Source organism: Tursiops truncatus, chromosome 20 (genome assembly GCF_011762595.2).
Source record: "Tursiops truncatus isolate mTurTru1 chromosome 20, mTurTru1.mat.Y, whole genome shotgun sequence".
NCBI classification, from domain to species: Eukaryota; Metazoa; Chordata; class Mammalia; order Artiodactyla; family Delphinidae; genus Tursiops; species Tursiops truncatus.
Window position 1 is genome coordinate 708178 of NC_047053.1, and position 19178 is coordinate 727355.

Here is a 19178-nt window from a genome sequence, read left to right on the forward strand (position 1 = left end):
CCCGCCTCTGCCGTCTCCACGGCTGCCTGCCTGTCCCTGTGGCACGAAAGCCAGCCGGGCCAACTTGCTCAAAGTCGCGGGGGCGTCTGGGTGGTCGGCCTTCAGGACAGGAACCTGCACACGTTTCCTTCTGGGGCCCCTGGGGGACAGTCCCCTCCAAAGCAGCTGGACCAAAGGGAACCCACCGAGGGGTGAAGGGAGGTCCTTGCAGGGTGACTGTCCGTCGGGAAAGTGGACGCAAGTGTCCTTGGCCGGAGGAAGCAGCCTGCTTTCACACATGGACCCGAGACCTCAAGCCACAAGGGTGCACGGGACGTCCAGGCAGAGTGAGCTGGGAGGGGCGCTGACGTCCCAAGAAGCGAGGGATGCCAACGCCAACAATAAAAATCACAACCGTCGATTCAGCACCTGACGATTTAAGTGCTTTTACCTGCGCTCACTTAACACTCAAAACAAGCCTGGGCCGATAGCACCGATGAACATGGATGCAAAAATCCTCAACAAAATACTAACAGACAGAATCCAGCAGCACATTATAAGGATCATACACCAGGATCAAGTGGGGTTTATCCCAGGGATGGAAGGATTCTTCAATATACGCAAATCAATCAATGTGATACACCATATTAACAGACTGAAGGAAAAAAACCGTATGATCACCTCAACAGATGCAGAAAAAGCTTTCGACAAAATTCAACACCCTCCAGAAAGTAGGCATAGAGGGAACCTACCTCCACATAATAAAGGCCATATATCACCAACCCACAGCCAACATCGTTCTCAATGGTGAAAAACTGAATAGCTGATTCACTTTGTTATAAAGCAGAAACGAACACACTGGGACTTCCCTGGTGGCGCAGTGGTTGAGAAGCCACCTGCCAATGCAGGGGACACAGGTTCGAGCCCTGGTCCGGGAAGATCCCACATGCTGTGGAGCAACTGAGCCCGTGCGCCCTAGAGCCTGCGAGCCACAACTACCGAAGCCCGCGGGCCTAGAGCCCATGCTCCGCGACAAGAGAAGCCAACGCGATGAGAAGCCCACGCACCGCAATGAAGAGCAGCCCCTGCCCGCCGCAACTAGAGAAAGTCCGCGCGCAGCAGCAAAGACCCAACGCAGCCAAACATAAATAAATAAATTAATTAAAAAAAAAAAGAAACTAACACACCGTTGTAAAGCAATTATACTCCAATAAAGATGTTAAGGAAAGAAAAGAAACAAGCCTGGGTGGGTGGGATGAGGTCCGTTTACACGTCGGGAAGACGGGGCCCCTCAGAATTGACTGGGTGGGGGGGGGGGGTCACTCAGCCACAAAGAGGAGCACCCGAGCGACCCCGAGACTCCGGGCCCAGGGTCCCTTCTATCTGAAGGGGCCCAGTTGTCCTTCAAACATGCTGTCTTTGTCACAAAACCTTGTTCCTGGTATGGGATTTCAAGATGCAGCTTTAAAGGCCGTTGATTTTTCCTCCCAGCTGACGAGCTAACGCTTTCAAAAGGACACTGAAATGGGTGGGAAACCGCGTAGTACCACGTCCTCACCCCTCCTGCAGGCCCGGTGCGGGAGCACAAGCCCCGGGGGCCAGACCCAGAGCCCCCCGCGTTTGTCGGTGCAGGCATGTTCCACGCTCTCCCCCCACCCCGAACCGGCCACCCACCGAACGGGGCACGTGGACGAAGTGTGGTCCATCCAGAGGACGGCTGTCATCGGCTTCATGCAGCGCAGGAGGAGTCTCCATCCTCGCAAAGGCCTGGAGGGCAGAGCCCACCACGGTGACGAGTCAGAGCCGCGGCGGCTGGGCTGGGGGTCTGACTAGGAAGGGGCAGGAGAGGACGTCTGGGGAAGGAAGGGTTAGGGTCTTGATCAGGGCGGTGGTGACACAGGTGTATACATCTGTCAAGACTCAAACTACATTAGAATGTGTTTATTGTATACACACTCTAGCTCAATAGAGCTGATTCCTGAACATCCCGTCCCTGTAGAATCTGAGCTCTAGGGACAGATGAGAACGGCCACACACGTCACCCACCCGGGCAGACTCTTCTGCTCACGACACGCCGGGTCCCGCCCCTGAAGGAGGGGCCTCTCCCCTGTATCCAAGGGGGCCGTGACCGGCTGCACCCCAGCCCAGAGCCCTGGGCAGCGGAGGGGGCCGAGCTTCAGCCGAGCGAACCGGGCGCCGGGACCTCCGGACTCCGGGCTGGGCCCCCCGCTGCTTTGCGGACGGTGGAGCGTCTTTCCACCAAAGGCCCTTTGGGGACCGCTCTGCCAGCCTTGGCCTCCCAGATGGCCCCCCAACGCCTGCTTCTTCACCTGGGAAACGGCGGGGTCATAACTGCACTTTCTGAGCAACCCAGAGACAAAAGGTGGGAGAGGGAGGAGGGGAAACAGCGAATCCGATTCGCCAACAGCTGTCTGCCTCCAGGCCGGCCAGCCTTAGACGGGTTGTTATTTCAAGGCAATCAATAAAGCAGCAGCCAGGAGCCTTGCTGGGTCCGAGGTTAATGTCCCGCCTGGCCTTCCTCGGGGCCCAGCTGCACACTTCATCAGATTAGGGGCCCGGAAGCAGGCAGTGGAGCTGAGCACAGGGGACTGGCCACCACGGGCTGGGCCGTGAGATGAGGCGGGTCAGCACCCCGGGGGCCGAGTGACTGGTGCGAAGCGGGATGACCAGACGCTCTGCCGTCACCCTCCTGACTTGGCGTGGCTTCTAGGTTGCCAGGACCCCAAAATGGAGATGCCCTGGCCCAGCCCCTGGCCCTACCCCACACTCACGTTCCCTCTCCCGAGGGCTGCCGGAGAAACACAGGCCCCCAGGTGAACCTGGATCTCACATAAAGAACAAATAATTCAGTACAAGTTGCCCCAGATGTAGCTCCCTTTTGTTGTTTCCCTGAAATCCAAGTGAACTGGGCTGGTTCTGCGTTTGCCACCTTGGGCCACCTTGCATGCACCCCGGGCAGGGTCACCAGCTCACCTCTGTAACGGGTAGGCCTCTTCCCCAAAATGTTGATTTTTTTTTTTTTTTTGCAAACCTCTCCCACAGAATCTGGGCCAGGAAGGAGGCTGCCGGGGCAGGAGGGGACTGGGATGGATGGAAATCGGGGGAATTTGGCCCTGACCGCCAGCCGCCAGCTGTACATTCCGTCAACCGAGTCAGCAGGGAAATGCGACAAACGGGCCAGTGACTCCTTATCCACCTCCCAGTGTGCGGGGAAGAGCCAGCGGGCGATGGATGGCCACACGCCAGCACCAGCGCCTCGTCCGGGTGGAGAGGGCCCCTCCCCCAGGGGCCCTGATTCCAAGAGCAGCCCCTGCGTCTTGGTCCCCTCCGGGTCCCACTCGGCCACACTGATGGTGCTGGGTCTGCCTGTAAAGGAGGTGGCTCTGTTCCCCACGGCAGCCCGGGGCCCGCGTCCTGGGGCTCAGAGGGCGTAAGGCGTAGCCCAGAGGTGTTTTGGTCAAACCCACATTATTTAAAAATATCTGTCCATCAACAGAGGAATGGATAAAGAAGATGTGGTACGTATATACAATGGAATATTACTCAGCCATGAAAAAGAACGCAATTGGGTCATTTGTAGAGACGTGGATGGACCTAGAGACTGTCATACAGAGTGACGTAAGTAAGTCAGGAAGAGAAAAATATCGTATATTAACGCATATACGTGGAATCTGAAGAAACTGGTACAGACGACCTTATTTGCAGGGCAGAAACAGAGACACAAACGTAGAGAACAAACGTATGGACACCAAGGCGGGGAGGAGGGGCGGGATGAATTGGGAGACTGGAACTGACATATGTACACTATTGATGCTATGTGAGAACCTGCTGCATAACGTGGGGAACTCAGTGCTCTGTGGTGACCTAAATGGGAAGGAAATCCAAAAAAAGGGGATATATGTATACGTGTAGCTGATTCACTTTGCTGTACAGTATAAATTAACACAATATTGTGAAGCAACTATACTCCAATAAAAAATAAATAAATAATAATAAAAAAATATATTTGACCCAACAATTCAACACCATTTAGAATTTCCACATTAAAACCCAGGCATCTGGGGCTTCCCTGGTGGTGCAGTGGTTAAGAACCCGCCTGCCAGTGCAGGGGACACGGGTTCGAGCCCTGGTCCGGGAAGATCCCACATGCCGCGGAGCAACGAAGCCCGCGCGCCACAACTACTGAGCCTGCGCGCCTAGAGCCCGTGCTCTGCAACAAGAGAGGCCACTGCAATGAGAAGCCCGCAAACAGCAACGAAGACCCAATGCAGCCAAAAATAAATACATTAATTAAAAAACAAAAACCCAGGCATCCAATTTGAGGTGAAAAATCTGGACACTGAGGCTATGGGGGCTTCCACCCTGCACGGCAACCCCGGCCGCAGCCACGCCCGGGGTGGGAGCAGGCGTCCCATGTGGGGTCGGGCTCCTGCAGGCTCATGCGGGGGGGCGGCAGGGAGACAAAAGCCGCATGCCCGCCGGATGGGCAGATGGGCAGCCCCGTTAACTGCAAAGCCGACTCGCCAGCGTCCACAGGGAAGGAGAAAAAACACGTTCCCAAGACACGCGAGGCCTTTGAGCTAGGAGCCACCAGCTTCGCAGGGCGCTGTGTCCCAACACTCAGAGGAGGCCTGCTGGGTTTGAGGCCCAGGGATCAGAGTGTTGACGGGTAACGTCATTGACTCAGGACCTGGAACTCCTGTGTGTGAGCCAGGGGGGTCTCCGCGGGCTCAGCAGGCCTGGACCCTGGCCAGTTGTCGCAGACTGTGTGCCCGTGGGCCGTGTCCTCTGCCTGAAACACCAGTGGTACTGACCACAGTCACAGGGACCGCATGCTCGCCCAGGGCCAGGCAACAGTGTGTCCCCTGGGACACCCTCACACAGGGAGGCTGACAGCCCAGTGGCACCTGTTAGAACCAGGACCCGCCAAGCATCCCGCACTGTCCGAGCATCTCACTGGGGACACAGTGAGCGTGGGTGACAGCAACTGAAACGACGGGGCATGGGGGTGAGGCCACAAGGACAGAGGTGGACCCTGGGGGGTCTTTTCAGGGCCTGTGGTCCACAGAGCAGAGAGTGTCCAGCGCTGGAAGCATGAGAAGTCCTTCCTCTCGATCCATCCACCCACCCACCAAGCGCCCATGTATCTGTACGTCCAGCTCTTACTGGGGGCCCTACTACAGGCCTGATGTTGTGCTAGAGTGTTCTCTTGAAAAGAAAATGGGGAAAAAACCCAGGAAGGAAGTGCTTGCTTTGATTGGTACATGTAATTTAACAGTGATAACTCAAAGCCCAGATGGCTCCACAGGACAAAAGCCAGGGCAGCAGGAGGAACCTGTGCCCTGAGCACCTCTACAGCGCGGCGGGGGGGGGGCTGCTCTGGACCGCCCCCAGCTTCTCAGACGCCCCACGTGTCCGTGAAGTGAGGCAGCGGTCCCCACGCTCCTTAAAGGACTGACTGCTGGGTGGGGACCCAGCGCCCGGAGGACGGCAGGTGGGCTGGGTGCCGGGTCCCGGGTCCCGGGTTCGCCCACGAGCTCCTCTGCCTACCAGCCGTGTGACCTGGGGGCGTTGCAGCCCCTCTCTCTGCCTCAGTTTCCTAACCCGGAAGAGGGAGCCAAGCAGCGACGTCGCACCTCGTAGCGCTGCTGTGAGAGTCCGGGAGTTGACGCGTGTCTGGAGGAGACTGCGGCGCTGTCTGCCTCCTTCTGGGGGGACAAGCGGGGGCGGCGGGGTGCCGCCCACAGGTGAGGAAAGCCTGCTGTGCCCGCGTCCCGGGCGGTGAGGGCCGGCAGAACTGGGACCACGCGGGCACCCGTCTGCCAGAACCTCCCCCTGCAGCCCCCGCGGCCCTGAACCCGGCAGGAGGGAGGCCGGCCACCGTCTAGTCCGGGCTCTCCACCTGGGGGCCTGGGCGTGTTCCGGGGCTCAGTAAACATCCCCAAACGGAAGCAAAGGCCGAGTGCTTTTGCATTTGTAGCTTTTGCTGAGAAGGAGTCAGCGTTTCCTTGCGTTTTTCAAAGGGGCCCACAGCCCAGAAGCACGAACCACCTGTGCACCACCACCCCTCCCGCTCGGGTGGCAGTCCCCTCCCGCCAGACACACAGGTGCTCCAGCCTTCTCGCCTTCTTCTTCCTGCCTGCGATGCACGCCACGAGCTGCCCTGGACCACCCAGCACAGCCAGAACCTCCCGCTCCCTGCACCTGGCTCCACCGTCAAATGACACCCCACCTCTGTCTGTGCTCAGTGTCATATCCGCACGCGATGCAGCCAACAGAGGGGGCCCCTGCGAGCGCTGATCTCCACGCGCGGGTGGACGCGGGAACGCACGACAGCTCAGCGGCCTCCCACCCAGCCTGCTGGGTGAGGGGCTTCCCTGCAGCGGGGCTCGGTGGGGCCCGCCCAGCTGGTTCCATCTAAAAGTGGGCGACGGCCTGGCCTGGAGGGACTGGGAAGGGTGGGAGCTGGAGGGCTCCGCGAGAGGGAGTCCCAAGCTGCGCCCTGTCGCACAGGGTGGCGTCCAAGAGCTTCCCCCAGCCGAACTGCCCCTTCACCACTGTCCATGAGCTCGCTCAGCCATCACCTGCTCACTGGACACCTTCCACCGGCTTGTCCAGGGAATACATCGACGCTGAGCAGCACGCAGTCTTCCCCCAGCAGTGAATTCCCATCTGGACTCGACTGCCTGGGAGACGGTCCCCAAATCCTACTGCCCACCCCAGACAACCTGAAAGCTTCCCGACACGGCATGACGGAGCTGAAGCGTCACCATCTGCAACTCCTAAATGAGGACCAGGAAACTCTATCATCAGGGACAGGGTGGAGAACCTGGCCGTGAGGGTCAGGCTGACCTCCTGAATCCACTGGTCAATCTCAGTGTCATGCAAAGTGGCGTTCCTGACGGGCTGGGACAGGTAGCGTGACGTGGAACGTCTGGACACGGCACTTGGCAGGGCAAATAATCAAATACTGGCGATTTCACATCCTTCAACCGAACACGCAGCACGTTTACGAAAAGTTCTTTATAACTATCAGGTTCAGGAAATATAGAGGAACACGTTAAAAAGCATCACAAAGATATAATCGCCCAAACTCAGAAAATTCTACTGGACAAGTGATTCAGTTTCTTCCATAAGTAAATGACATGGAAAGAAGGGGTGGGACACTGGTCTGGGTAAAAAGGGCTCGGGAATCACATCGACTGAATGCAACGTGTAGACCTTATTCAGATCCGGATTCAAACACACCAACTGGAACAAGATACTTTTGAGACAATTGGGGAAAATTAAACATGGGCTGAGTACTGAATGGTATTAAGTCATTACTGCTGTCCTTTCTACTTCCAGCTAAGATGGATGAAGCTTAGCCTCTCACCCGAAACCACCCAAAACGGACAAATATACAAGGGCTTTCCAGACACCAGACATGAAGGAATGGAGGACGCTGATTTAAACCTAACCCCATCAATAACATTAAATGCTAATGGCCAAACATCTCAATTTAAAGGCAGAGATTGTCAGGACTTCCCTGGCGGTCCAGTGGTTAAGGCTCTGCACTTCCACTTCAGGGGGCTCGGGGCTGATTCCTGTCGGGGAAGTTCCACATGCCATGGGGTTCAGACAGGAAAAAAAAAAAGAAAGAAAAAGAAAAAGCAGAGATTGTCAGATTGGATAAAAAAGCAAGCTCCAACTGCATGCCGGCTCCACAAAATACACTTTGCTTATAAAGATACAAACCAGATCAAAGTAACAGGCTGGCACAAGAGACATCCTGCTAACACTGGTCAAAAGGAGAGTGAGTGGTACATTGATTTCACACAGAAATCAGAGCAAACATTATTACTGGGATAAAGAAGATCGTTTCATGATTATCCAAGAGGACATAACAACCCGAAACATCCATGCACCCGATGCCTGAGCTTGTGGTCCATGAAGTAAAACTGATAAATCTGCACAATAGAAATAGTTATTTCAATGCCCCTCTCTCCATATTGATAGAACAAGTAAGGATATAGATTTGAATACTATCAACCAACTTGGTCTACTGACGTTTATAGAAGACTTCACTCAACAACAGGAGAGGGACTTCCCTTGTGGCGCAGTGGTTAAGAATCCGCCTGCCAATGCAGGGGACACGGGTTCGAACCCTGGTCTGGGAAGATCCCACATGCCGTGGAGCAACTAAGCCCGTGCGCCACAACCACTGAGCCTGCGCTCTAGAGCCCGCGAGCCACAACTACTGAGCCCGCGTGCCGCAACTACTGAAGCCCACACGCCTAGAGCCCGCGCTCCGCAGCAAGAGAAGCCACCGCAGTGAGAAGCCCGCACACCACAACGAAGAGTAGCCCCTGCTCGCCGCAACTAGAGAAAGCCCGCGCGCAGCAATGAAGACCCAACGCAGCCAAAAAATAATTAATTAAAAAAAAAAACCGGTGGAAATTAGTTTCAAGTGCGCACAGGACATTTACCAAGATAGACCACGTGCCGGGAAATAAAACTAGTCCCAGTAAGTTCAAAAGAATTATACATCACACAAAGTGTGTTCTCTGACCACAATGGAGTTAATTAGAAATTAGTAACAGCAAGATCGCTGAAAAAAATCCCCAAACATCTAGAGACTAAGTAACACATTTCTAAAAAAAAAAGCAACTCACGGGAAAAAGAAGAAACAGAAAGGGCAACTAGAAGGATTTTGACTTGAACAAAAATGAAAGCACAACATACCAGCGTCTGTGGGATGCTGCTGCTTGACAGGGTTTATGGCACTGAACACCCACAGGAGAGAAAGAAGGAAGGTCTCCCATCACTGGTCTCAACTCCCACAAGAAACTAGAGAAAGAAGAGAAAATGAAACCCATGTAAGTAGAGGAAAGTTTGAAGTGGGAATCAATGATAGAAAATAGAAAAACACTAGAGAAAAATCAATGAAACCATGAGATGGTTCTCTGAAAAGATGAATAAAACCTCTATTCAGTCTGAATAGAGATCAAGGGAAAAAGACACAAAGGCAAAAAAAGGAATACGTGAACAACTTATACCAATGAACTGGATCAAAGCTCACTCAGGAAAAGAAGCAGAGTCTGACCAGCACGCACTATACCCATCAACTATTTTAACATATAATCAAAAACCTTCACGAGAAAAAGTTCCAGGTCCAGACGGCTTCACTGGTGAATGCTACCACACATTTAAGGAAGGAATAATACCAATTATGTACAAACTCTTCCCAAAAACTGAAGAGGAAGGAACACTCTCCAATTCATTCAATGAGGCCAGCATTAGCTGATACCAAAACACTGCAAGAAAACTAGAGAAAAATACCCCTCCTGAACAAAATGCAAAAATTCTAGACAAAATGTTAGCAAATTAGCAAACAGAATCCAACAACATACTAAAAGGATAATACATCATAACCGAGTGAGATTTATACCAGGAACAAAAAGTTGGTTTAACGTTTGAAAACCATTCAATGTAATTCACCACATAAACAAAGTAAGTAAGAAAAAACACTACGATCGCCTTAATAGACATGAACATTTGACAAGAATCCAACATACACTCCTGACAGAAACTCAGCACATGAGGAGTAGCGGGAAACGCCCTCGTCCTAACAAAAGGCATCTGTGAAAACCCTACAGCTGACATCACCCCGGATGCTCCCTTAGACCAGAAAGAAGGCATCATGTGAAGTGAACTGTGACACATGGTCACCTACATAAACGCTGATGAACCTGACAAATAACGCCGGACTGGCACCCCGAAACCTGTGAAGCTTTGCCAAGAATTTAAGAAAAGACCTCAATAAACGGAGAGATACAGAGTGTCCGTGGGTCCGGAAACTCAGTACTATGAAGATATCAATTCTCCTTGACTGGTCTACAGATTCAACACAAACCCAATCAAAACCCCAACAGGCTTTTTGCTGCAAATCGACAACCTGAATCTAAAATTCTCATGAAAATGCAAAGGACTTAGAATAGGCAAAACAACTGAAAAAGGACAAAGGGAGGCTAAGTCGACAGGTTTTGAACCGTATCATAAAGCCACTGTGACCAGGACTGGGGTGCTGGTGCCAAAGTGGACAAACAGACCATCGGAACAGGACAGGGAGTCCAGAAATAGACCCACGTGTGTAAGGTCCACCGATCTGTGATGAAGTATAAAGGTCATTAATTCAGGGGGCAGGGGACAACGGCACTGGGTGTCGTGCGCAGAACTCAGACCACGTACAAAAATTAACACAAGTGGGTTATAAATCTAAACATAAAAACTGAAGCTACAAAATTTTTAGAGGAAAACAAACTAGAAAATCTGTATGACCTCGAGACACGCAGTGATTTCTTAGATACACCGCGAAAAGCACAATTCGTAGACGCGGAGATGTGATGAATGGTTGGGTTCCGGCTGACGGCTGGAGGGCTGGGCTGTTGTCGCTCTCCCCGGGGGGCGGGGAGCAGCCCCCAGCGCCCACACCAGCTGCCTTCCACCTGCACAAATGCCCGCCAGGCCCCCTCAGCCCTCCGGCGCGGCCTGCGGCATCCCCTGCCACCTCCTCGGCCTCCCTTCACCCACGAGACCGAGTCACAAGACCCCCTCCTGCTCCTGGGCCCTGGGTCCCCTGCGTCTCCTCGCCCCTGCTGACACCCCCGAGGGCAGATCCCGTCCGGGCAGGTCCCCAGGCCCCTTCTGCCCAGGGCGACCAAGGTCACCTCATCAGGGCAGGACACAACTGCCCCGCTGCGCCGGCCCCCCAAAGGATCACTGTTGTGATGTCGATTACTCACACTCTGCCCCGTGGCCACCTCCCCCATCCCTGATGTTTGCCTCTGCGGGAAGGAAAGGGACCCGGAGGCTCTGCCCCCGTGGAGCCCGCCAGCCTCGGACGGGCCAGCCCTGGACCGGGCAGGTGGGGGACAGACGGCTGGTCCAGATCCTGGCTCTGCAGCGGGGCCTCGGGCCAGGCACTACTCAGGACGTGGCGGGGCTGGCGAGGGTCCCTGCCGCCACCCGGCCTCTGGGCGGCTCTGGGCGCCTTTGTTGACTCGGAAGGTGATCACAGCTGTGACTCGGGTGGGACCTCGTCTTGGGGTCCAACCTGCCAATGCAGGTAGTCCGGGAAAGAGGCCTGGGAGCTCTCAGCCAGCAAATCCATCAGGGGGGACGGCTCGGCTGTGAGGACCGCTCCCCACCCACCCCACCCCGGGCAGCCCATCCTGTCTGAGCTGCTTTCCCTGTGCCCAGCCCCCCCACAAGAAAGCCCATCACCCCCTCAATAGGCCATGCGGCGGCCACGTGGCCCGAGAGCCCCAGGCTGGGGCAGGGGGCACCCGTGGACCCAGCGACACAGTCCTTAAGCAGACCAAATACCTGTCTTTTCAGTTTTACATAATACACTAACGGGGCTGGGAGAGTTGACTCTTTTTTCTTTTTTTGTGGTACGCGGGCCTCTCACTGTTGTAGCCTCTCCCGTTGCGGAGCACAGGCTCCGGACGCGCAGGCTCAGTGGCCATGGCTCCCGGGCCCAGCCGCTCCGCGGCATGTGGGATCTTCCCGGACTGGGGCACGAACCGGTGTCCCCTGCATCGGCAGGCGAACTCTCAACCATTGCGCCACCAGGGAAGCCCGAAAGTTGATTCTTTATTGAAAGATCCGCTCGCTCGGGGATTCATCTAAATGTGCTGGTTTTCCCCCTACACTTACAATGTTTGAGTTACGCACAGCTCTTCAGGGTCTTTTTAAAATTTTAAATGAAACAAGGCCCACCTGTAGGAAGCCACTGGGAAAATAGCCGTGGAGTGAATGGCTCTTCAACTACTAACCAAATACAGTACAAAACCTGGTCTGCCTTATTTGGTCAATATTTACACGGACTTCAGCCTCGGAAAGAAAACTGGGCCGTGCTGGCGCTCAGCTGGGGAGCTGTCTAGATACGCGGGTTCGATAGGCAGCTGGGCCCCCTCTGGCATCACAGGCGGGCGGGCGGGACACGCCACCAAGACCAGTGCCAACACCAGTGTCGGCACAGCATCCGCACCTGCGGCCAGACGGCTGTTTCTCTTTTTTTTCCTGAGCCAAGAGTAGTTTATTTTAGAAGGGGAGACTATTTTCGGTCAGCTTTAGAGGTAAAAGTAAAATTCTGTGAGACACAGGACACTTCCCGTCGCCCTGGAAAGCTCCCCGCGCCCCCGAGGCCCCGCCCCACGGCCCCTGACCTGGTTTCTGCCCCGTCCAGCTTTCTCCAGCGCGTGTGGCCACCAGACCGTCCAGGGAGCTGTGCGTGGATGGACCATGGCTGGCTCACGCACCCCAGCTGGGAGCCCTGCGTCACGAGCTCTGCTGGTGTCAGCAGAGCTGCTCCCAGGATTGTGTGCACGCACGTCTGCTGGGCTGAGGGAAGCGAGCCTTCAGTGGTCTGGACACCTGTGCCCACCCAGCCGGTGTTGTGCGACCCCAGGAGGGTGGGCTGGGAAGACTGACCGGGCAATGGCAGGGGACCCTCGGGGGGCACCTCCCACAGTGCACAGCCCGAGGCCCAGGTGGGGGCAGGACGTGGAGCCGACAGCGGGAGCGAGGAGCCAAGGCCTGGGGCACAGAGATCCCTTCCTGAGCCTAGACAGAGTCACAGGAAGGAAGGGGGAGGAGTCACGAGACACAGGAAGGAAACAGGGAGGAGTCACGAGACACAGGAAGGAAGCCGGGAGGAGTCACGAGACACAGGAAGGAAACGGGGAGGAGTCACGAGACAGGAAGGAAGGGGGAGGAGTCCCGGGCAGGGAGGGCGGGAGGGCTGGGGGTTGGGGGGGGCTCTGCAGGAGGGCGGGCCTGAGCCCCTCTGCCCCAGACCGCTTTCATCTGGGAAGCAGGGAGCAGTGCGGAGCCCCCCTGTAGCCTCCCCGTCACCCGCTGAGCCGGGTGGGTGAAGACGAGACGTCTGCCCCCTCTCGGCCCTGGGACCCCCCCCAGGGGGCGGCAGCAGTGGGGTGTGGCGCCTGGTCCCCAGGTCCAGAGAGCAGACAGTGGTGGCATCTGTCAGGAGGCCACCCACTCGCTGGGCTTGAAAAGTCAGCCCCAGACTTGGGCTGCGTGGCGGGGGAGAAGGCAGATCAATATTTCTACAACCACATTCCAGGTGAAAACTGCAGTTCAGAGAGGGAAGGTAACCTGCCGCGATGCACAAAGGCAGGGCCGGGACTTGTCGGGGGCTCTCCTTGTGAGCCCCCTGCCCAGAGAGGATGGGCATGTGCCGGAGGGCTAGTGAAGCTCCACCAGCCAATGTCACAACACTGGTGCCGGAGCCCGAGGGTGCAGCTAATCCTCTTATCCTCCAGGGCAGGAACTGCGCTGAGGAAAGTGCTTTGCCTAATTGTGCTCCCTCACAGTTAATCCAGAAAAAGAGGCCCCGTCTGCATGGACTGGCGTGACACGGCCCGCGGGCCCCCCGGCTCGGGACGGAGATCACCAGCTCCGTCCAAGGGTGCTCACCTCGCTGTGGCCCAGACCCCAGCTCACCTCCTGGTCAGGCGTCCGGAGCTGGGAGGGGCCCATCTCTTGGCCATCACCAGCCTCCCGGAGCGAGCTGGGCCACAGCAGGGACACGACCTGGCCAGGGCAGGGCATCGCGCTTTGGTGGGACTGTCTTTCGTGGAAGAAAGTCGCGAGTGTGGTCTGAACCTTTCCACCAGGACAGCACCCACTCCTGAACCTGTGTGGCATCCAGGTGTGAGCGGGGCTGAGCCGGGCCTGGGGGCCCTTCCTGCTGTGCAGTCACTAGGCCTGAGGCCACCGGGGCCACGATGCCGTCCCTTGGGGACGCTGCCCCGTCTGGGGGGACCTGACGCCAGGAGGGCTTGGGGGCGCGGTGCTGCTCGCTCCAGCTGCCTTCCCTCACAGGCTGGACTCCTCGCTGCCTCTAAACCTGTTCCTCAAACCCAGAGTGGTCCGCAGACCGGCCGCTTGGAAGGCTCTCAGGACCTGCCCCAGACCTGCCGAGTCAGAATCTGCGCTTTAACCAGACACCCTGGGATGGCGAGGCAGCTGTGCTGCTCCAGGACACGGTGGGGACCCTGCAGCCGCTTGCTCCCGACGCAGCTCCCCCAAAGTTGGCTTCGGGCTCCTCTGTGCACACCCACGACCCTGCTGCACACTCGACTCCTCGGGCGTGCTGGTGTGTGAGCCTCTTTCCCGTCTCCTCACCCACGGGATGACCCCTGGAAGGTGCTGTCCTAGAAGCAGCCACAGAAGGCATCACACACACACCCCTTGGGCCGTCTGGGGCTGCAGGCAGACGGCAAAACCAAGCTCCCGCCTTCCTTGACCTCTCAGCTTGACGGGGCACGCGACTCTCTGGGGACCCTGGTGGCCGTCAGGTCCTTGTAACAACAGGCTTTGCGCCTCGGAGGAGAGAGCTCGCAGATGGAGCTCCTGCTTTGGCGAACCTCGGGAACGGCCTTCCCAGGAGAAGTCAGCACCTCTCATGATGGCTGGATGGGATCAGAGCACAGCAGCTACTGTGTGCAGCGCCCGCCCGGGGACCTTCTCAGTCCTCGCCGCCACCCACGAGGAAAGCACTTCAGTTTACACACAAGGGAAAAGAGGCACAGAGAGGTTAAGTGACTCACTCAAAGCCACACAGCTGGGAAGTGGGAAAGCCCAGCCTTGAACCCAGAGCCTGTCTCTAGCCACTAAGCCCCTGGGCCTCCGGGCTGTTCCCCCTGCCCCCCACCCCGATCTGCTGGCACCGATCTCCAGACGGGCTGGACTCCAACAGCCCCGCCAGCCCCGACGCCCTGCAGGGCTGGGCACGATGGCTCGGGGCCCAAGAGCCCTTTCCCACTGCACCAGGAGCTTCTGCCACGTGAAGCCTGGGCGGAGACGCGGGCAGTTTACGGCCCCCCCCCCCAACCTTCAGTGTTTCTGTCGGTGGAGCCAGAAACACTCGTGGGAGGGAGGGGAGGCCGCGCTGGTGACGGAGGTGACGCTCCGGTGCCCCTTCCAGAGCCGCCACGGCCCCAGGCCCTTGGCCTCACCCAGCGTCTCCCAGTTCTGAGGGCCACCGGTGTCCCCAGCTGCCCCCGGGCGGCACGTCGCCGGATCCCCGCCCAGGCCCCACCCCTCAGAGCCTGACCTCTCCTGGGCACGTCAGGCGGGCCGGCCAGGACCACCGACATGGAGCCCAGCCCTACGGGCCACCCCCGGGCAGCCCTGCTCCGTGCCGGCGTCCCAGGCCACCCAGCGGCCACAGGCCCCGCGTCCCCTCACGTCCATCTGCCTGGACGCCACAGCTTCCCGCACGTCCCGGCCATCCGGAGGGGCTGCCCGCCGCCCTTCGCCTGCTGCTGGTCATGCTGAAGACCCTCCTCTGGCTGTCCCTCCCACCTTGTCCTGCATCCTGGGTCCAGGCCTCACCTCATCCAGACCCTGGACCCCAGGGCCTTGACGGCCTCCCCTGTCCCCGGGGCCAGGGGCGGGTGGCCAATGCCATGACTCACCCGCTCGTTCCAGAACACAGAACAAACCCTGCTCTTGCTTCCAAAGTTTGCTCACAATGTTCTCTCTCATGATAATGAGGTCCTGCTGAGGCAGGAAACGTCCTTAGCTTTGGGGATGCAACGACGCAGGGGCAGCAACCGTGCAGGATGTCCTGGGATCCGGGTGACAGCAGGCCCGTTCTCGCCACTGTTCCACATACTTAAAATTTGCAAATTAAAAAAACAGTTCCCTCTGCCCAGGAGCCTCCCGTCCTCGGGGGTCTCCACTCTGTCCCCTCCATCCCCTGGGCCACATGCCGTCTTCCGAGTCCCGGAGTCTTTTCTGGAGGCTCCCCCCTCCTCAAACAGCCTGGGAACCCCAGGGGGGGGCCTCTTCCTCTCCAAGCCTCCCGGGCGTCCTGCGCTCGCGGACACTGGCCAAACCCCCGACCTGCTAAGTGCCCACGTCCACAGCCGCCTCCGTGTGGGCGGTGGGCGGGGGCAGGCAAAGCCGTCGCTCATGGGGAAAGAGGGGAGCAACAGCGTCGGGGAGAGCGCGTCCCGCAGCCAAGGTGCGGCAGGAACCTGCAGGGCGCCACCCCGCCCCAGCCCAGCAGCCCAGAACCCACTGGACGCACATTCAGATGGCCTGGGTGCCTCACGGGAGCAGCGGGGCTTTCTGTGCAGAAGCAGATGGGGCCGTGCACACGCGGCCAGGCTCCTGCGGCCAGGCTCCTGCTGAGTCTGCCGAGGACGCGAGCCTGCGGGGCTGCGAGTAGCAGCCTGGAGCGGCCCGTCCCACACACGACCCCGCCGGCCACCGCCTCTCGCCCAGGGACCAGCACAAAGATGCTGGGAGGCCAGTGCAGCCCAAGGAGGGGGCGACCCCACCGTTCACCCCAGGCGGGGTGGGAATCAACAGGCACGCTTGTCACTCCAGGGTCTCAGCTAGTAAGAGGGGAAGAGGGGCTGCCATTCCAGGGGAGGGCTGACCCCGCCTGTGGCCCATGGCTTATGACCTGGAGGCCACCACCAAGTCCCAGCGAGCTCCTGATAATTGCTGAGCTTCTGTGCCGACAAACATGCTTGGTGTCCTCACAGCCGCTGAACTCAGCGCTGAGCTGGGATCATTCACTTTGCCGCACGCCGACCTGGGCCCTGTCCACTGGGCTCCATTTGGTTTCCTCTCCTTTTAAAGGACAGAAACGAGGTGGCCAGGGGCTGGGCCTCTGCACAAGTCTACATGACCTTCAGGACTGAGCCCGGCGGCCCGTTGAGGCTGGGGGGCCGTGGTTTCTCCAGGACCGGAGCTGAGCACCCCCCTGCTCCAGGTGCTGGGGGCCAGGCACGGCCTCCTGGGGCAGAGGTTCAGGACAATTAATCCAGCACCGAGGGGGCACCCGGGGGAGGTATTTACAGAGCAGCCGCGGCCAGGCCAGGCCAGTCTCCCCGCGCTGCAGGCCTGCCCCCCCGACCCCGGCAGCCAATGGGTACCGAGGAGACCAGGCCAGCGTGGCCTCTGCCCTCGGGGCCTCCAGTGCGGGGCAGATGTACTGGGGATGTGATCGCCAGAGAAGGGTGCTGGGAGGAAGAATAAATTGGGGTAGGGCCGTGGGGAGGCCTCTCTGGCAGGTGACCCTCACTCGAGGCCTGAGGGCTGAAAAGGAGACCCACACAGAGCACAGAGAGATGGGTCCTCCAGCAGGAACATGTGGCCTGCAACGCCCCAGGGTGCTGTCCGGACCAGACCAGCAGAATCCCGTACAGCCGGCCAGGCCACGTGCCGGCCTGGGGGGTGGGGGGTGGGGGGCGGAGTGGGCCAGGGTTCACCAGAAAGCACCAGAGGCGCAGGGAGGGACACTGCAGGTGACAAAGCGAATGGGGGAGGAGCCGGCGGAACGAAGGAGCCAGAGAGAGGAAATCCGAAACCCCAGATGCCTGTGGGATCACTGGGGTCGAACAAGGAACCCCCGGCGGCCAGGGCCCACCGGCACCACCTGCTCCTCGCAGGAAGCCCGGCTGATCAGGACCCGCCGCCCACAGACCAGGCTCGAGGGCTGCTGCACCGGCAGGGAGCAGGTACGAGGCCAGGGGCCGCGCGGAGGGGCGCCCCACGGCGGAGGAGCAGAGCGGCGTGGAGAGGGCTGGGGGGTCATCTCGCCCGCGGCCCCCAGCGGCCCGGATACCCGCGGCCAGCGGCCAAATGTGTGGATGCAGGCCTTGAAGATGGGCGGGACGCACAGGTGCCACAGGCCGCGCACACACCCGATCTGGGACATCCGTCCAGAAGTCTCCTGGACCCAGCACCGGGCCCAGCCCTCCGCAGTGACGGCAGCCTGGCCTTTTACTCTGGAATCTAGCGGGTTCCCACGACAGCTGCCGAGACAGCGCGGCGGTCCCCGTGTCCTCCGGCCGCCCGCCGCCTCCCAGACCCACTGCGCACTCGTTGGAGCCACAGCCGAGACAACCCACCCCTTTCCCGGGCAGAAGCCATGCTGTTCTGCCGGGTCTCAGGGCTGGGAGGTGCGCGTCCTGCTCACAGCCACACAGCTCCCAGAGGCTGTGACGTCCTCACCGCCCCCCACCCCGCCCGGCAGCTGAGAAACACAAAAAGGCTGCGTCCTGATGGAAACACAATCCCCTCGCAGAGCCCTGCGCCTGGGGACAGTCTCTCCTCACCGAGTACAGCCTGGGTCAAAATACCATGTTCTGTGCTAATCGCCACGCTCCCCCCCACCGCGGGAACATTCTGGGGCCCTGAGGGGGGGCTTGTGGCTCTGTGTCCCCCGAGGACGCGGCAGACAGAACACAGAACAGGACGGCCCCTGCCCGCAGCACAACAGCATGACAGCATGCTCTCTCCGGAAGACCCCGCACAGCCTCCCGAGCCGCTGCTCAGCCCGGCTGAAGCAGGAGCCCCAGGAGCCTCGTGGATGCACGGCTGGGGCGGCTCAGGGACTCCTGCAGCACCCAGGGGTCAAGGGTCGCGCTCAAGCCACCAGCCAGTCAGCTTCGGGATGTGGGGCCCTGGGCCTCCCTGCCAGCTCCACCAGTCACAGCCACACGGTCCGGTGACCGGAGGTTCCGGGGTCCAGAAGCAGATCCTGGCCGTGTGCAGATAAGCAGGATGAAGACGTTTACTTTAGGGCTGTTTATGGGGCAAAGGGTGGCATCAGCTGCTCGTCCACTGGTGGGACCTGCTGAGCGAATGACAGGACATCCCCACAAGGGGCTGAGAGAGTGCAGAGGCCTCTGGGTGTGAAAGTGAATGGCCTCCAAAATCCACTCAGAGGGGCTGTGAGGACAGGGCCCAGCGCTTAGGGGACCGTAACAAAGGCCAGTTCCCACCACTGCCCTAAGACCAGCATCCTCTGCTTTCCCGAACGAAAGGATGAGGGACCTGCAGGGGCTGCGGTGGGGGCAGGTGGGCAGGTGGGCATCTCAGGGCACGTCCGGGGCCCGGGGCAGGGCTCAGACAGCCGTTCTCACCATCCGCCTTCCGCAGACGGTGGACGGTGCACGTGCGTGGCCAACATTTAAACCTTCAACGTCCTAAACTGCAGAGAGACTAAAACAAGTGGCCGCGCCCAGGGGGAGGGGCAGACGGCAGGGACCCTGGGGTTGGGGGGGGTGGCTGGAGCGATCGATCCTGCATCTTCGAGGCCGACCAAGAGGAGGAGGGTCACGCCGCTCTTCCCAGGTGCCCCCCTG

The 19178-nt window shown here is 58.8% G+C and overlaps 1 protein-coding gene across 1 annotated transcript in view; it reads right to left on the bottom strand.

Annotated features, from left to right (window-relative positions):
* The window catches only part of PEMT (phosphatidylethanolamine N-methyltransferase), a 46832-nt gene that overhangs the window by 10513 nt on the left and 17141 nt on the right, over positions 1-19178 (bottom strand). The gene's annotated exons all lie outside the window — the stretch shown is intronic.